Source organism: Rousettus aegyptiacus, unplaced genomic scaffold, assembly GCF_014176215.1.
Source record: "Rousettus aegyptiacus isolate mRouAeg1 unplaced genomic scaffold, mRouAeg1.p scaffold_m13_p_12, whole genome shotgun sequence".
NCBI lineage: Eukaryota > Metazoa > Chordata > Mammalia > Chiroptera > Pteropodidae > Rousettus > Rousettus aegyptiacus.
In genome coordinates this window covers 66,279,103-66,295,825 of record NW_023416287.1, presented here as the reverse complement: position 1 = coordinate 66,295,825, position 16,723 = coordinate 66,279,103, and the positions used below count along the sequence as shown (strand labels likewise).

Genomic DNA, 16,723 nt, shown 5'->3' with positions numbered 1-16,723 from the left:
TTCAGGCTCACATGCGACAGTGGGCTCAGTTCTCACCCTTGTACCTAGGAGAGGTTTAAGAACCTGAGTCTCTCAACCTGCAAGGGAAATGAGCTGGGTATATATCTGAAGTATAAACTTTAAAAGAGAGGCTCTTAATTTTTCCCTTTTAGAATATGGTTTGGAACCTGCCACTAAAACATTATATATTGAGCCGGAAAGCATGGCACTATAGGTAGTTGGTCCAAGCAGCTCAAACCAGACATTTTTCTAAAATCAAAAACAGTGAAATTAAATGTAGTTATATCATTCGATCGATTTTCCAAACTGTTTCTCTCTTGTGTTGATCTAATTCAAATATATAATTGCCAATTAATAGTGCAGAATGTTTTCTGACTTTCAGCTTTGTAGGCCAGCTTGCCTGTAGAAATAAGTGCATTGAGTGATCCTCATTTGAAGAAGTTTGTACTCACAGGACAGGATGTTTTCGTTACTACAGTAGAAGACAATTCTCTTATCCTCAATTAAGCATTTTTATCAGTGAAATGATTGTAAAGTAATAATTAAAAAGTTACTCTGGAATTGAGATAGTTCATGTTGTGACCTGAATCATTTGAAAATGTGGATATCTAACTGGGTCTCAGCTCAATCTACTGCACCCAAATAATGGTATATTGGTTTCCTGGGGCTGCTGTAACAATGTACCACAAAATGGGTGGCTTCAGACAATAGAAATTTATTGGCTCACAGTTCTGGAGGCCAGAAGTCTAAAATCGAAGTGCTGGCAGGATGCTCCTCTTTCTGAAGGTGCTAGGGAAGGATTTATTCCAGGCCTCTCCCCTAGCTTCTGGTAGCCTCAGGCATTTCTTGGCTCATAGATCCATTATTTCTTTCTTCACATGGTGTTTTTTTCTGTGTGTCTTCACAACATCTTCCTTCTGTTTATGTCTCTTTCTGTGTCAGAATTTCCCGCTTTTTATAAGGACACCATTCACATTGGATTAGGGCCCACCCTAATGACTTTGCTTTAACTTGATTATCCTTGGAAGATCCTATTACTAAGAAATGTTACATTCTGAAGTACTGAGAGGTTAGGACTTCAACATATCTTCCTTGGGAGACACAATTCAACTCATAATGATGGGTTTGGGTTTCTCATCAAATAAAGCTTGTGAACTTTTCAGTATTTACCCTGTATCCAAGGAAGTCTCTGATAATCTCTCTTTTTCCTCATCAGATGCATCTCTTAAAGACATGAAACATTCACGAATTCCAGTGGCTATAGTTCTAAGTCTCAGAATGTATTTATTTTGTTTGTTTTATAATCTGTAGAGAGAAGTAACTGAACAGGTACCATTATTTAAATGATATTGTCATGTTTTTAAAGGCATCAAACCATTGAAAAACAAAATTTATTGTAAGACAAAGAAATTAGAGTTTAGTTGTATGCATGCATGACTTAAGATTTACAGAGTCCACAAGCAAAGGTGCTAATGCAATTTTTTTTTTTTTTTACCCAAGTGCATTAAAGTCCATGGTCAATATAGCAGAGCTAACATAGAAAAGATTTCCGAGGAGACGGTTTAAAATTGGAGATTGAAGGAAAGAAAAGTGGTATTTATATTGCTAGAGAGGTTAGGGAAAGTCAGTCCAAAAAAGGGAAACATGACACAAATAACACTTCAGAGAGTGGAATGAGCAAGTTCGTGGAGTGGTGAACTGTGTGCCTACATTATAGGCAATGGGAATATCTCAGTGAACAAAACATAAAAATCACTGCTTTCATGGAGCTTACGTTCTTGATGTATGTGTGGTGGGAGGAAACAGAAAATAAATAAGTGAACATTAGAAAGTGATCAGTACTTTAATGAAGAAAGCATATGATGGGGGAAAGAGGGTTGAGAGCACAAGAGGGAGGGTGGTTGCACTTTTAAACAGGTGTTCAGTGCAGGCCTCACTAAGAAGGAACTTATGAGTGAAGATTTGAAGAAGGCGAGGGAACAGCATCTTAGAAAGAGGGAAGCACCAGTGCAAGGGACCTAAGAAAGGAATACCTGAGCTGTTTAAGGAATAGCCAGGTGTCCAATGTGATTGGAGGAGGTTGAACAAGGGGGAGAAGTAGGAAATAAGTCCATTATGAACTTTTGGTTTTTATGTGAAAGAAATGGGAATGGGTAGTCACTGTAGAGCTGAATCAGAGAAATGAAATGACATAACTGATGTTTAAAGAGGATCTCCTTGGCTCTCTGGGAGGCAGGGTTAGAATGAGAGAGACCACTTAGGTCATTAGGGTAACCCAAATAAGAAATAATGGAGCATGCATCAGGGTAATAGCTATGAAAGTGATGAGAGAATGGACTGAATTCTGAATATACTGTTTTCTCAATAGCTTGTAGCCAACAGGATTTTCTGAAAGATTGAATGTGGAGAGTAAGAGTCAAGTGTGACACTAAGACTTGTCTTGAGCAACTGGAAGGATGGAGTTGTCAGCAGCTGAGAACAGGAAGCCTTGTAGGGGCAATGTGTTTGTGGGATGCAGTAGGGCAAAACTGGGAATTCAATTTGGGACATATAAGTTTGAGCTGTCTATTAGAAATCCAAATGGAGATATTAAAAAGGCTGTCATATATATGTCTGGAGTTCAGCAGAGAGGTTTGAACTGAAAATATAAATTTGAGAGCTACTGACATACGTAGATTGGATGAACTCTCCAAAGGTGTAAGTAATGATAGAAAAGAGAACCAAGGACTGAACTCTGGAACCTTCCAACATTAAGGGGAGAAATGAGAGAGACTGGGAAAGAGTAACAGTGACATAGAAAAATAGCAATAGGATTTGTTTGGCTATAGAAGAGGATTAACAATCCATTGAGGCAGGACCAGGGATAAATTGGTAAAAGGTCTTGAAGACAAAGCCTAGAATCTATACTTCTTAGATGCTGAAACTGAGGCATAAGTTGACATAAGAGTTGTTTAAAATGACTTCATGATAAATTTCTCCTAATTCCAGTTCATTGATTCAGACAGAATCTTTGTGGTTGAGAAAAATTCTCTAACGTTCTAGTTTAGAGATAATGCACCTCACTCTATGATAGAATTTGGTATGAGAGGCTGTTTCATTCTGAGTTGTTCAGAATAACATTCTTCATCTATGTGTGTGTATATGTATGTGTGTGTCTGATCAATGGCATTTTGGAGATGCCTCCACAGAGCCACCAAAGCTAATAGGTCAGCATTATTTTCTTACGACTTACTTTTACACACTAGCTTGATAAAGGGAAGGATTCAGGCTCACAAGCCAGACTTCAAGATTTTAAGAATCGTGGTTCTGGCTTTGTGTTCTTCAGTTTTTTTCCCTGAGGTAATTTGTCTTGCTTGTTGACCTTTGACTTGGGAGTTTGAGTTTTCTTTTTGCAGTATGTAATTAAAGAACAGTAGATTCCAAAGGAGACTGAAATAATATCTTTGGAAATTCAAGCGTGATGTAAGACTACACTGAGAGGAAGATGTGGAAATTCAACAACATCCCATAAGAGAGATGAAGAATCAGAGGCGATGACTTGGCACCTCCTATGACACACAGATCCCAGGTGTATCATCCCTAACTTAGAAAAAGACGAGACGGTGCAGAATTTTCACTGACTCTCATTTGTGGCTATTGGGTAATTGCCCACTATATTGGTACTTGGAAGAAATAACCAAGTGTTGGCATTTAATTGCCTTTGAAAGTTGCTTTAAGACATTTTTGGTCCTGTTTTCTTTGTTGCCTTGTTGATCTAAACTCTCAAACTCTTTCAGAACTGCAGCAGAAAATTTCGTTTTAACCTCAAGAGTCAATGTTTTGTCTTGTGTCTCCTCTAATATAATACAGATGTTAGGATGGCTATATTTTTCTTGAACACTTATTGAATTTCTGCCTTACTCTTTTCTCTTTTTAATGGGAAACAGTCTAATTCTAGTCCTCATTAAACTCAGAGAATCCAAGTTATAATCTTGAGAATGTACATAGAGAAAAGATATATTTAGGCTATTTACTTAGATTACAAGCCATTACACTATTTCATTACTTGAGGTAAAAACCTTTCATGTAAGAAAAGGATACTGAAAAACTAAAATAAAAACAACAATAACAACAAAACAAAAAACCACCACCACAACAAAAACCTTCCAAAATATTAAATATTTAAAAAGTATTAGTTTAAGAACTGAAAGTGGCCCTCCGAAATGCTGTTTTTTGACTAGAACATGTGTGTATTACCTGGCAGTCTGCAATATGGGTGAGATGTCACTTTTTAACATTCCACATTCTAAGTTTACAATGCTTATATTTCCTGACTAGAAAGCTAGTTCTAAATTGTGTTATTACCTAGACTTGTACACACCATCTGAATATTTCAGCAACTTTGAGATTGCTGTTTCAGCTCTAGGCTGCAATATAGTCTCTCTAGGTAAGCTGGCCAGGGAAGGACTCAACTTGTCCAGTGACTCTTTGATACAAACAATGAAACCTGGGTCCTTTGACCAAAATTCTGCATTTACCTATCAGTACTGAACCAACAATCTGAAAAATTTTCAAGTCGGTGGCAAATTTATTTGAATTAAAAAACACTACATAATGTGGATATATAATGTGAGCTTATTCATGTGGTTTAGGTATCACTGGCCTAGTGACCCAATCTGCTTCAACTAGTCTAAACATATATGTCACAATTATGTTTGTATCCACTTCTGATTTACTTGGTTATAGACTTTCTTGTTGACTTGTGTTACAGAGGAAAATAAACATGCATCCAGGTCCTCAGGTGAATCACTGATTTCTTCACTCTTATAGTTACAACTAATCATAAAATAGAGCTGTCCAGTGATGGAATGGTGACCTTTCCTGGGATGTAGTGAGTTCTCAGTCAGTGTAGCCAGGTGTGATAGATAACTGTGGCATGCAGCCAGGTGACTACATGGTTGAGATCTTAGAAGGAGACTCATGTACTCAATGAGCAGTTGGTATAATGACTTCCATAGCCCCTTCTCACTCCTAGATGCTTTGATCTGTGCATTTGATTCAGTGCTTTCAGGACTGACAGTGTCTGGAGAGCCTGGTTATTAAGTGAGCAGCTTAGAGTCATGTTCACATCTGGTCCATTGTGTGCCAGTGAACCTGCTAATAATTACATGTGTACACTTGGCCATGGTGTGTGGAATCAGCATTCCGTGGGAGGAACATTTAAAATCATTTATTGTTTTGGCATTGACATCTTCTTTGAAATTTAAATTTCTATCATGTGTTAATTAAGAATGCTGGGCATCTGGTTTAAAAAAACCCAAACAACCTGTGCTAGCCGGTACTTCTAAAATAATATATATAAAAGCCCATAATTACACCACCAATTATTATGTTAGAGATATGACTACTGTGGCAGGCAGCAATTTAGTGTATGTGGTCAAGAACTATATTATTTTCTAAGATAGTAAAGTATTTATTGTTATCACTGTGGTACACCTAATCATTGTGGAAGTGTAACAAACTTTCATTTATAAATGTCTGTTCCCACCTCCCCATCCTGCTATGTGGTTCTTGCTTATTGAAGACTTTGCTTAACATTTATAAGTAAGTTTAAACCTAAAAAGGTAAACCAGAAGGCCCAAAAAGAAAGAGTAAGGAGATTAAGTAGCTGTCGGTTCTGATTTTCGATTGACTTGGGTTCAAAACTCAGCTGTGAAACTAACGATGTCACAGTTTCCCACTTTGCTTTAGCTTCTTTGGAAAAAGACCCTGGGCTTCACAAAATTCTGTTCAATGCAGGTCCCATGTCCAGAGAGAGGGATCTTTCATAAGAGGTACCATTGTTCCCAGCTGGGCTTGGAGCATTAGTGGGACTAGGAGCAGAGTAGAAAATGAAAGGAAACGTTTGCACTTCTCACGTCATTTTCTCTTCTATATTATTGGCTTGTACCCTGTTCAGTGGTTGGTAGGAGATCAAAGGTAGAAGGCAAAGCATAGTGAGGCAGAGTATACTCAACAGTGAGGATCTTGATGCTCTTAATGTAGTATTTATCTCAAATACTTCTGTGTGCTCAAGATGAAAGCACATTAGACTTCTGAGAATTATCGTGACACCTAGAAAGTCTTGTAATAGGTATTTGCATGTTGTTCTTTACAGGGAATTGCTAAAGAAAATCTACAGATTTTATGAAGCTTTCCTCCCCTTGGTGTTTCCTGGCTTGTTTTTCCCCTTTACTCTCTGGGCAGCCTTACTCCACGTGACGTGTTGAGTAGGCAGCTCAGATTGTTTATATTCACAACTGTGTTGCCTTCTCCAGTGTGCCTGGAGGATCTCAAGGCATCACTAGTGCTATTCAAAGGCTCTTCTGGAGAAGCCCTGGGCGACCGTGGCCTCCTGGCGGAGTGCGGAGGCTGGGCAGGTGGGTTCCACAGGTTCCTGGGAAGGGTGACCTGGCCAGCCGCTGATATTTTTTGTTTGCTCTAGATTGGATAGTGGCAGCGGGAAAAACAGCGAGCGGGGAGCAAAGGCACGGTGCCTACGCCCTTCTCAAATAGGGTTAGAAAAAAATAGGCCATCACCTAACCCAGACCCATCCTCCGCAGCCCCAAAGGCTCTTCCAATGTGGAGGTGTAAGTCCCTGAACTAAGCTTGCTTTTGATAAATCCAGCCAGTATATACACTGCACATTTAGTGACTAGCTTTTGAAAAGAGAGCTTCAGGCCTTCATGTGCTGGATCTAGCAAGTTATTTCAGGATGTCCTTCCCATATTTGTTGATCTTATATAAAGACTTGAAGTTCATATGGAGTCGTGTATAGAAGATTCTTAAAACTAAAGCTCCTAGATGCAAAGAACTTGAATTTTAATCAGATGACTTATGTTTTGACATTTGTACCTGCTAACAATTACAAATTGTTGTGTGAGTTTACTTATGGATGATCTAGTGAACTATACTCTGAATATGGTGACATTAATGATCTAATTTATAATCTATCAGTATGACTGACATTTTAATTAGCTTGGTTAAAACAGGGGATAATAAGCCTTGTAGTTCAACAGCAGCATCAGAAAGACTCCCGTATATGTGATTGTTTTTGTCAGGCTCATTGAATCATTGAACTGCTTGTCTTCTTTTTGGAAAGATGTGAACTTGGGTGACAAGGGAGGAAGCTCAGTGCTCTTGGAGAACACCCTGTAGTTAGAACTGATCCATGTCCAAGCCACTCCACTTGACAGGCAAGTGGCTCAGAGTTGCAACAAGTTGCAACAAATTGGGGTTCCTGAAGCCGGAGATAAGTTCAGGGGAAGGGCAGGGCTGGCCTGGCCCGGCCCTTGGGCTGCAGAGCACAGAGACTGAATGGCAGCATCCAGGCAAAAGCTTGAGTGTATGCCAAACTAGATGAAAGAGCACACCAGATCAGAGAGAGAGAAACTGAACATGAGCCTCTGGCAAGGTATCTGAAAACACTAGACCAGCAAAGTGAGAATACAAGGCTAGGCAGGAAGCGGAACGCTACAGGAGCCTGGGCAGAATTGGACAGCCTAGCTAATTGGGGAGTTATATGTAACTAGCTCATTTATGTTGCAATAAAAATTTCTTAAGGCAAATGCACTGTGCAAAAATCAAATTGCTGAATACCATAATGTGAATCATTAGGGTCCCTGGACTTGCAGATCTGACTGTCCTGGTTTTAGGAGAATGAGCTCCCGAAATTAGTAGGTTATCCCAAGAGAAGCTGGTGATATCTGACTATGCTCTAGTCTACATTGCCTCACCAGTCAAATACACAGCAAACCTCAGAGTGGGTCTCAGGAATTGTCATGGGTAAAGGAAAATGCTGGAAAAGTGGTAGGAAACTTTGGTCCTTTGCAATTGGTTTGAAGATTCACAGTCTGGCAGCTAAAGATGTATTAATTCCACACTCTCTATTATGTGCTTATACTATTTGGCCTGCAATATGATGCATTTAATGCATGTCTACTCTTTCGATGTGGTCCTTTAAATATTAGAAGGGTCAGGGGCATCTGAGTGGACTAAGTCGTTAGATGGTCTCAGTTTCCAGTTTCCTTTTGTTAAATGGTGGTCTGCTCATTTTAATACAAAGAAGCTATTGAAATGGAGGAATATTTTCATGTTCTCATATCAGAGCCAAATGAACAAAACACTAAAGAATAGTAGGTGAAATTGTTTCCTAATCAGAAAGTCACATTTCTCTATAATTTTCTCATTCTGGCTCCTATTTATATTTTCTGTGCAGGCTAAATTGTGGTTGTCATAGTAATTCTTTTCTATATAGAAACTCTGATACTTGGATTTTTTTTCTACCTCATAGCAAGTCAAGACCTAGTCAAATATAAGTATCTCCTTTAAAATATCTGACCAGGATACGTCTTTTAACCTTCACTTCATTATTCTAATGCCTTTTGACCTCTGAATTATAGGAGTTCTTAGGATTCTGTTTTGATGAACCAGGAAATTGTCTCATGAGTGGGGTTGTGAAGATAATGAAACCGAGTCCTGGTAGCCACCATTCTCCTGTTTGCTTTTAGCATTGTCAGTGGCTCGGAGGCGATTGGGTATTTCCAACATGGTGGTACACAGGTGGTCCTGTCTTAAATACCAAAAGTCTTTTCTGGATTTTTCCCTTTTTCTTTCTCCCATCCTTTTTATTTCTTTCTGCTTTTAGATTTTTTTCCATGTAGTTTTCATGTACTGTTTTGAGCCCACTATACTACTGAAAATTTTCATTTGAAGCCGACAATCACCCGATTCTTGTCAACTTCATCGGCTTGTCAGAATTTACCATTTGTGTCTTTTCTGTGGCTTTGATATTGTTGACCAGTCAGTCCTCCTTGAAGCTGTTCCCTCTGGTTTCCTTTCACTTTTTTGACCTTCCATCTTCCCACCCGCCCACGGCTATGTCATGCCAAGGTACCATTCAGGGCCCTGCACTCTTCTGGTCTCTGAGTGGACCTTCTCAGCTTCTCCTAGGCTCTTTTTTAACTTCTACTCTGAAATGCAGCCCCTTGCCCCAGGTTCTGCCTTGAAAAGCTCTGTGTTCCACATTTCACTTCTTTGGTGGGATTGTTCACCCTTGGGATGCCACCTGTCACTAGAGAGGGCTAATCCTCAAGTCCTTATCATTGGTTCTGAGTGCTTGCCTCCCCTGCAATTTGTCTCTGAATAGAGATGGAGACAGTGCAGAGGTCTTCTTTTCAGGGCCTGCCACCTAGCATTGGGTTCAGCACCTTCTCCCCCAGTTCCAACCTGGCTATTCTGAACTGACAGAGGCACTACTCTTCCCAGTTGCCTAGCATAAAAACTTTTGACTCTTCCACTCTTACTTTTTCATTTTCTATATCTAGTTTCACATGAAACGTGACTAAAATCACATTCTCTCTTCATGATGCCTGCACAAAGTAACAATAAGATTTGTCCTTCACTGTCATCGACATTGCTCCAGTCATCTGTTGATGTGTAACAAGCCACCTAACAGTGACTTAAAGCAGTTTATTACTGTTCCTGTGGTTCCAGGGGTTAGCTGGGCATTTCTTACTTGAGATCTTTCCTGTGGTCACTGTCAGATGCACAGAAGCTCAGAGGCATCTGAAGGGTCAAGGGGACTGGGTGTCCAGGACAGCTGCTTCACACAGACTTCCAGGTGATGCTGCTGTCACCTGGGAGCTGAGACAGTCTTGGGATTGGATTGTCTTGAAAGGGTCTTCTGCAAATATGTGCAACTTATTCCCTCTTAAGAGCCTCACCTCATGAGAATGTCTTAGGTTGCAAGGAAGCAATTCATTTAAGTTAGCGGACTTATTTTAAGATTACACATATATACGTGACATCAGTAAAACCGATCAATTAGATATCAGAAAAAAGAAAACTGGTGGGTGGTTCTGGATTCAAGGAAGCAGCAGACATTTGTGGATCTTAGCTAAAATGTTCCCCGCTTCTTTCCTGAACGCTCACTTCTCCTTTTGTTCCTTCCATCGTCTGTTTCAGAGCAATTGTTTATGTACCACATCAGCTCACCATGGTCCTTCCGCACAGCTCCCTGTACTCTGCATGCTTTCAGACTCTAACTCCCACCACTAAGGTCCTCGATCCTCAGTACAAATAAAAAGGGAGGAGAGAGGAAGATCTGGTTGACCTGGCTCATGAAATCAGGCCATGTGGTCATTGGCAACCCTAGATTTATTATTATGACCCCTGGTATAGATGTCTACTCTGGACTCAGCTGAAGCAGGAAGGGGCCAAGATTCTGCGGTAGGACACAGGGTTTCTATTTCTGCAGGGGTGGCGGTAGCAGTTAAAAGGTTATTAAAACGTCTATATCACCTCCCTCACAGGACTATCAAAGCCAAAATTCATACAATGAGCTACCATTTATTAAATATCTACTATGTGCAAGGTACTATACAGATATTACTTATTCAATGTTGCAAGGAAGGTTTGATCTACATATTCAGATGAAGAAATGGAGGCTAAGAAATGATGTGTAATTTGCTCATAATCACACTTCTACAAGTTGGGAGCTTGGGATTTGACTTCTGGGAAGAGCACTTTCAAAGCCTATTCTTTTTCCTCTACATGGTTATTTGTGAAACCATTTTGCAATCTGTAAAGTGTTTTATAGATGTAGTAAGGTTTTTATTAAAATATGCTCCCTTTTTACCTTATGGATTTATGTTTGAATTTAGTTCACTAACATAGTATGTTTCCTATCTCTGGGATAATTTTGACGGCTATGGTAGTGCATAATAGCCAGTAGTTTCATCTACACTGAAAATTGCCCTGTCAGTAAAATGCCAAGGATAATTTAAAAACAAAAACAGATCAGACTCTAACACAAGAGCTGCTGGGGAAAACTGTGACCCTGCCCGTGGGTCTCCTCCCATCTCCATGAGGTGTGTGGTGCATGTTCCAGCCAGGCTCCTCTGCCTTCGGTGTGAAAGCAGCCTCACACCCTCATGTGCTGTTAGGAAAGGACTGGGTCTTGATCAGCAGCTTTCAGTATCCACCCCCTGGTACCAATCAGGGAGTAGAAAGTCACACTCTCTGCCCTTCGGTGTTGACCTTAACCCATGCTGCAAGGAGTGGTGCCTGTAGAGGCCCCCACCACTCCGCTAGGTACTTCGTTTCATCCTGGGATGAGGCCTGAAACTCTGGGAGCTATTTCCACGCAATGTTGGTCCTTGGTAGATTGGATTTTTACTGAACTACGTCTAGGCATTAGGTCAAAAGGATTAGTCCTGATGACTATTAGAGACGGGCCTGTTGGACTGTTGCTGTATTCGCTGTAAGATGCTATGAAGTCTCCCTGTGTCATTTAATTTCTTCCCAGGAGGAGCCACAGAAAAATTTCATAGGCTTAAGTATCTGTATTCCTAAGCAATTGATGTTTTCAGCTTATGGTTATTTTAAATTGAGTAATGGTTACCTCCCTCTCTCTGTTGACGACTAGAACACTCAAAGGTAATTTTTCCCCTGTGGTTCTAGTAAAGTCTAGAGAGGGCATATGTGAGGTTAATGACCCTACTTCTGGCTTCATTTCCCTCCCCCACTTTCTTACTTTCCCTTCACTCTGATTTCTTCACTTGTATGTAATATACATCTTCAAAAATATGCAAACTGCTTTACTTTTGGGGGGCCGTGGCAGGTATGGATTCAAAATGTCTTTCTTTAGCATTCCATTAAAATAACTGAGGGATAGTGACATGATATTTTAGGAGTAAAATGTCACTCTTGACTATTGTGTTTTGCCCATGGTTGGTGCCTAGCTTTCGAAAATAATTAAGAGGAGAAAACAAAAACATTCTCCCCTTCCCACTGCCTTTTTTTTTTTTTTTTTAACTTAAACATTTCTTTTGGGTCTAAGTATTAGCAGCTTTCTTGGTTATATGTTTTAAATTTCAGGAGCAGCTACATTTGGTCATTTCCATTTCTTCTTGGGGGCAGCTGAGTAGACACTTGCACACACACATTTTTTTTTTTTTTAAGTAAAGAAACATGACCAGGAATAAACACACTTTCTGTGAAGCAGCAGCCAGTTCCTTCTCTGATTTCTAGGCCATGGTTCCTCCAGTGGGGCAACATTAATGGGCCAGATGACCAAAGCCCTCCCCTGGGCAAGATACTTGGCGCCTCTCTTGCACTGAAGCTGCGGCCTAGGTAGAATCCTCTTGCCCCCTCTGCTGGCCCCACTCCTCTTTCCACCCCAGGGCCTGGAGTCTTAGCTTACTTGTCCTGTGAACCAAGCACACAGCTCCTGCCTCCAGCTAATCTGTTCTTTTTGGGTCACTTCTGGGCTGATGACATGATCAAGTCCTCTACCATGCTATTTTCAAAACAGGAACAAGTGACTTGAAGAACACAGGATTCTTCTTAAGATGTCTTAGAAAGCAAGAGGGCTCACATCACTTCTTATACCATTGCTCCCTTTTCTAGTGTTCCCTTGGACCTTCAGTAGGAAGATGATATAAGGGGACTCCCACAGAGGAGGAAGAACTAGGGGTGCTGTGAGGGAGCTGAAAACCCTCTGGGCACAGTTTTGACAGGTACAACTGTTCAGGAGCCTTCCTTTTAGGCTTTCAAAAACCTACATTATGTTTAGCTCAAAAGCACGCCTGTATTAGGTTTGGGGTCATTTCTACACATAAATTCACCACTTGTTTTTTCTTTGTTGAATTTAGCATAGTCACATAAGAAAATAGGGGAGGCATTTCATAGCAGCCTGGAAACCAGAATATCATGGGGAAGTTTGCTAGGTTATGCGAATTACTCTCAGGTAGATTGTTAAGGAGTAAATGAGGGTATTTCATAGTGTTATGTAATGAGCGTATAGCTGTGATTGTCCAAGGTACCATTTTTAAGGTGTATGGAAAGTGGCTATTATGAATGTTTTCAAATCAGAGATGTTTGGGGCTTCTTTTAAATATTCAGTGGTGAACACAACTGTGTGTTCTAACTAGGGACTAGTTATACTGTATTTGCTTAGGAAAAATGGTAGAGATACAACCATGTCTGTCAATTTCTGACGTTATATTCTAAGAAGAGGAAAAGCATTACATTCAAGCCCTTTTCGATCTACTGTAGGTGTGACACACACAACCATTCACTCTGTGCCTATTAAATCTTTAAAAGGAATATATTTTCCATCCCTAAGTAAATGGTACCAAATTTTAAAAAAGGAGAATTAGATAAGCTATGACTCGTCAGCATCTTGTGATATTAAATTCAAAACCATTCTCTAAAGAAAAAATGAAAATGTTCTAGGGTAAAATTCACACTTTGGTTCTCTGCTCTATACCCCTTTATTTCTTTTAAGCTCAGATGACTGGACAGTGTTGGTGTCTAACGACAGGAAGGTCCCTGAACCTATTTTTGAGACAGCTTAGCCTATAAGAGACTAACATTTAAAGTGATTTTCTGTGATCCTTCTCTGAAGAAACTTTCAAGCTGGTTTAAAAAAATTAAAAAAGTTATAGAGAATGTCCTAGCAGTAAGCTGTGGATTTGGATCAAAGTTCTGGAGACATTTATGAGAACTTTTCATTACTTATGACTTCTAAAGGTTAGAAATTAAGATGTTAGAACAGCCAGATTTGACTAAAATATTTTTGTGAATAAGATAAATATAACTTAAAACAACTTAAAAAAAGTTATACAGATAACTGTCAAGATCTAAAGAAATGCCAGTGTAAAAAAAATGAGAGATGTTTGCTGCACAGAAGGAAATGTGTACTTAACTTTTATTCTTTGAAAAAAGAACACCTTTAGGTACTGGGCTAGTTCCTACTGAATATCATAAATTCAAATGTATGTTATTTAATATATTATAATCCTTTAAAAATAATTTATACCCAGTCTTGACAAAATAGTTATAAAATACTACAAGAAGCCTGTTTAAGAAATTGGGAGCTAAAAAGGTTCAACATTTTCTGTCAGTGGAAAGAGAAAAAGGCATTCAACAAGTTAGTTTTAGTTGGGCCTTCCCTGTTACAATCCTAAACCCAACACAGGAGGAGGCAAGGCTTTAGCAAGTACACTTACTACATAAACCTTAAGCACATCAGGCGTGGGGTCCAGGTGGGAGCTTGGGAGAGGGGGGTCTGCCGTGGGGCAGTCTTGTGATCCCATGTCCTGGTGTTATCTGAGGATTCTCTAGGGCTCAATGGATTTTAAGCTTTGCCATTCATTAGGCAACAAAGCCAGAGCTTTTCCAATGAATGGAGAATGTCTGAGTTCCCAGTTCAGCAAAACAGGAGTTTTAAGACACCCTGGAAGATGCTCTGCTCACACTTGTGCTGTTTGGCAAGCTGAGTCAGTGAAAGTTTACCTAGTGAAAGCGGCCGTAACGATCGCAGTAGCTGTGTTCTAGCAGTTAAGAGAAAGAAAATAAGAAAGGTCAGAAATGAAGTAGTGTTTCAGTTTTAGAGAAATGTCATTTTATAATCCAAATTTAATGGAATCACATTCTCCTCCCATTCCCAAGTCATGGGCCTACCCATAATACCAGTAGGAACACATTCAATTTTTAGAGATGATCTCAGATTTAATAAATTGAAGCAAACATGGTATTTCACCACTTTTGAACCATTAGCAATGTGTTTACGAGAGTCTGCCAGTGAGCCTTTTAAGTGAAATGAATCGCATGTATTCTTGAGCACACACAAATGTCTAAGTGGAAAGTCCAGTGTTCAAAATCCCAGGCTTGGTGAATTAAATGCAAACATGTGTGCTTTGGCCATGCGATTTCACAGGCAGGTAATGGCTCACAGAATCTGTCACAAGTGCACCCTGTGGAGAAACGAGTGTAGGTGGAGAACAGTGGTAATATTTGTCTTGTTATTTTCCCACTTCTCTTAAAAGAAGAGGGCCTAAGGGAAGTGAGTGGAGAAAAGGTGCCAAAGGATAGTACAGAAACAACACTGGCCTCTAGGTGGAGCTTGAAAGCAGTTTAGGGAAGGCCGACATCCTTTGGGGTGAAAGGGGTATTGGCTGAACCTCTGCAACCTGCAGGCCCCCGGGGAGTCTTCAACGGACTGTTGTCACTGGTTCTACAGTCTCTGTAGGTGGCCCACTGTGCCAGTTCTAAAGCATTTCTTTTTTTCACCTATTCCTCTGCCTTGAAAAAACTTTCAAGCTAGTAAAAAATAATGTTTCATTGGTAAGAGATCTCATTTTATCCATGCAATATATCAGATTGGAAGAGTGTCCTCGTAGTAAGCTGTGAACTTGGATCAGATTAAAATTCCGAATACATTTATGGGAACTTTTGTTTAAATTCTGTATTCTGTTCATGTCTGTAAATTCTTCCTAAATTATTTAAAGTCAATAAGCCAGAGGAGAGAAATACACTTAATCAAAGAGCTTTTGCTAATCATAGGTCATTTTGCCACAAAGCTTTACTTCAAAACATTTGTCTGCTTCTCCTGTTTCCTATTTGCCCAGTCTTGTCTCATCCAGATGGAGCAGGCCACACCCGCGGGAGCTTGGCTTTGCTTTGCTTGCAAGTAGACTGTTTCCAAAGGGAATGGTTTATCTTTATTTTTGGTAAAAATTTTAAAAAAGGTATCACAGCTGCTACATTTGCTACCAAATACTAATCTATAATTCCTGTTAAAACATTTGCCATTAAAAAAACCCCCACAAAACTGCCCCTCCCCAGTGTAAATCAAAATGTGGGTAGGTGTGTGAATCTGCATGAGTAGCCTACTCATCTATATTTGCTCACTCAAAAGGAAACCTTTAGTTTAAAAATTTAAGAATCTATAGATCCAAGCCGATTTTAACATATACTTTTTTTTTTTATTAAATATGTAAAAAGATAACCGCAAGTCAAGTTATTCACATATTCAGAGACAAAAAGCTATTCTACCATGCGACAATAGGCGGGTAATGTGAAATGAATGTGATACATTCTGGATAAGACCTTTTCATCTATTATGTCATTACTTATCTATATTTATAATTAACAATACATGTTTACATTCCTTTCAGTTTACATTTAATATATAACAAAAGCTTTATGGTGTACTATTTAGTAAAAGTAATTTGAATGCGTATTAAACCTTAACGGAATAATGGAAATACTCACCAGGGAAGGGAGAAGTTCTTGGTTTCCTTCTGGAGTTTACTTCTCTCGGGTCAACAGGGTGTCTGTCTTTTCTTTTTCTGCTTTTCTGCTTAGAAGGCGGGCTGCCTTTGCCCCCTGCTTCGATCACTTCCTATCTGACACGAGCAGTGGAAGTGCTATAACCAGCCACAGTGGGTGTGACGGGAGACTAAGAATGAAGTCCGGCTTCTGAGAGGGCGGAGCAGGGCACACACCAAGGGACAACTTCTTGGCCCAGCATGATGATGCGGGGAGGGCATTGAGGAAGGCGTGCTCTGGATGCCGAGATGAGGGAGGGGATGATGGCACACGGCCATCAGGGAGGAAGGAGCAGGCCTGGCAAATGAGAGGCGGTCTGCACGGAAGGGGTGCAGCCAAAGAGGACCGAGAAACTTGGTTGTTAAAGATTCCCCAAGGTATCAGTGCTGTCACACGTGATGCAGCAATGGAGGATGTTTCAGATGGGGACAGAAAGAGGAATTTATAGGTCTCTGAATAAAGGGATTGCCCCAAGACTCTGGGAAGGAGAACGAAGTATGATGACTGGGGAAAGTTATCTTTGCAAGCTATCTGGCCAGTATGTTTATAGCTGAGAAGGTGGAGAAACTGGGACGAAATGGAGTG

General features: G+C 40.1%; 1 long non-coding RNA gene across 2 annotated transcripts in view; it reads left to right on the top strand.

Annotated features, from left to right (window-relative positions):
- Positions 1–16,723, top strand: part of LOC107515295 — a 92,310-nt gene that overhangs the window by 48,117 nt on the left and 27,470 nt on the right. The window lies entirely within an intron of this gene.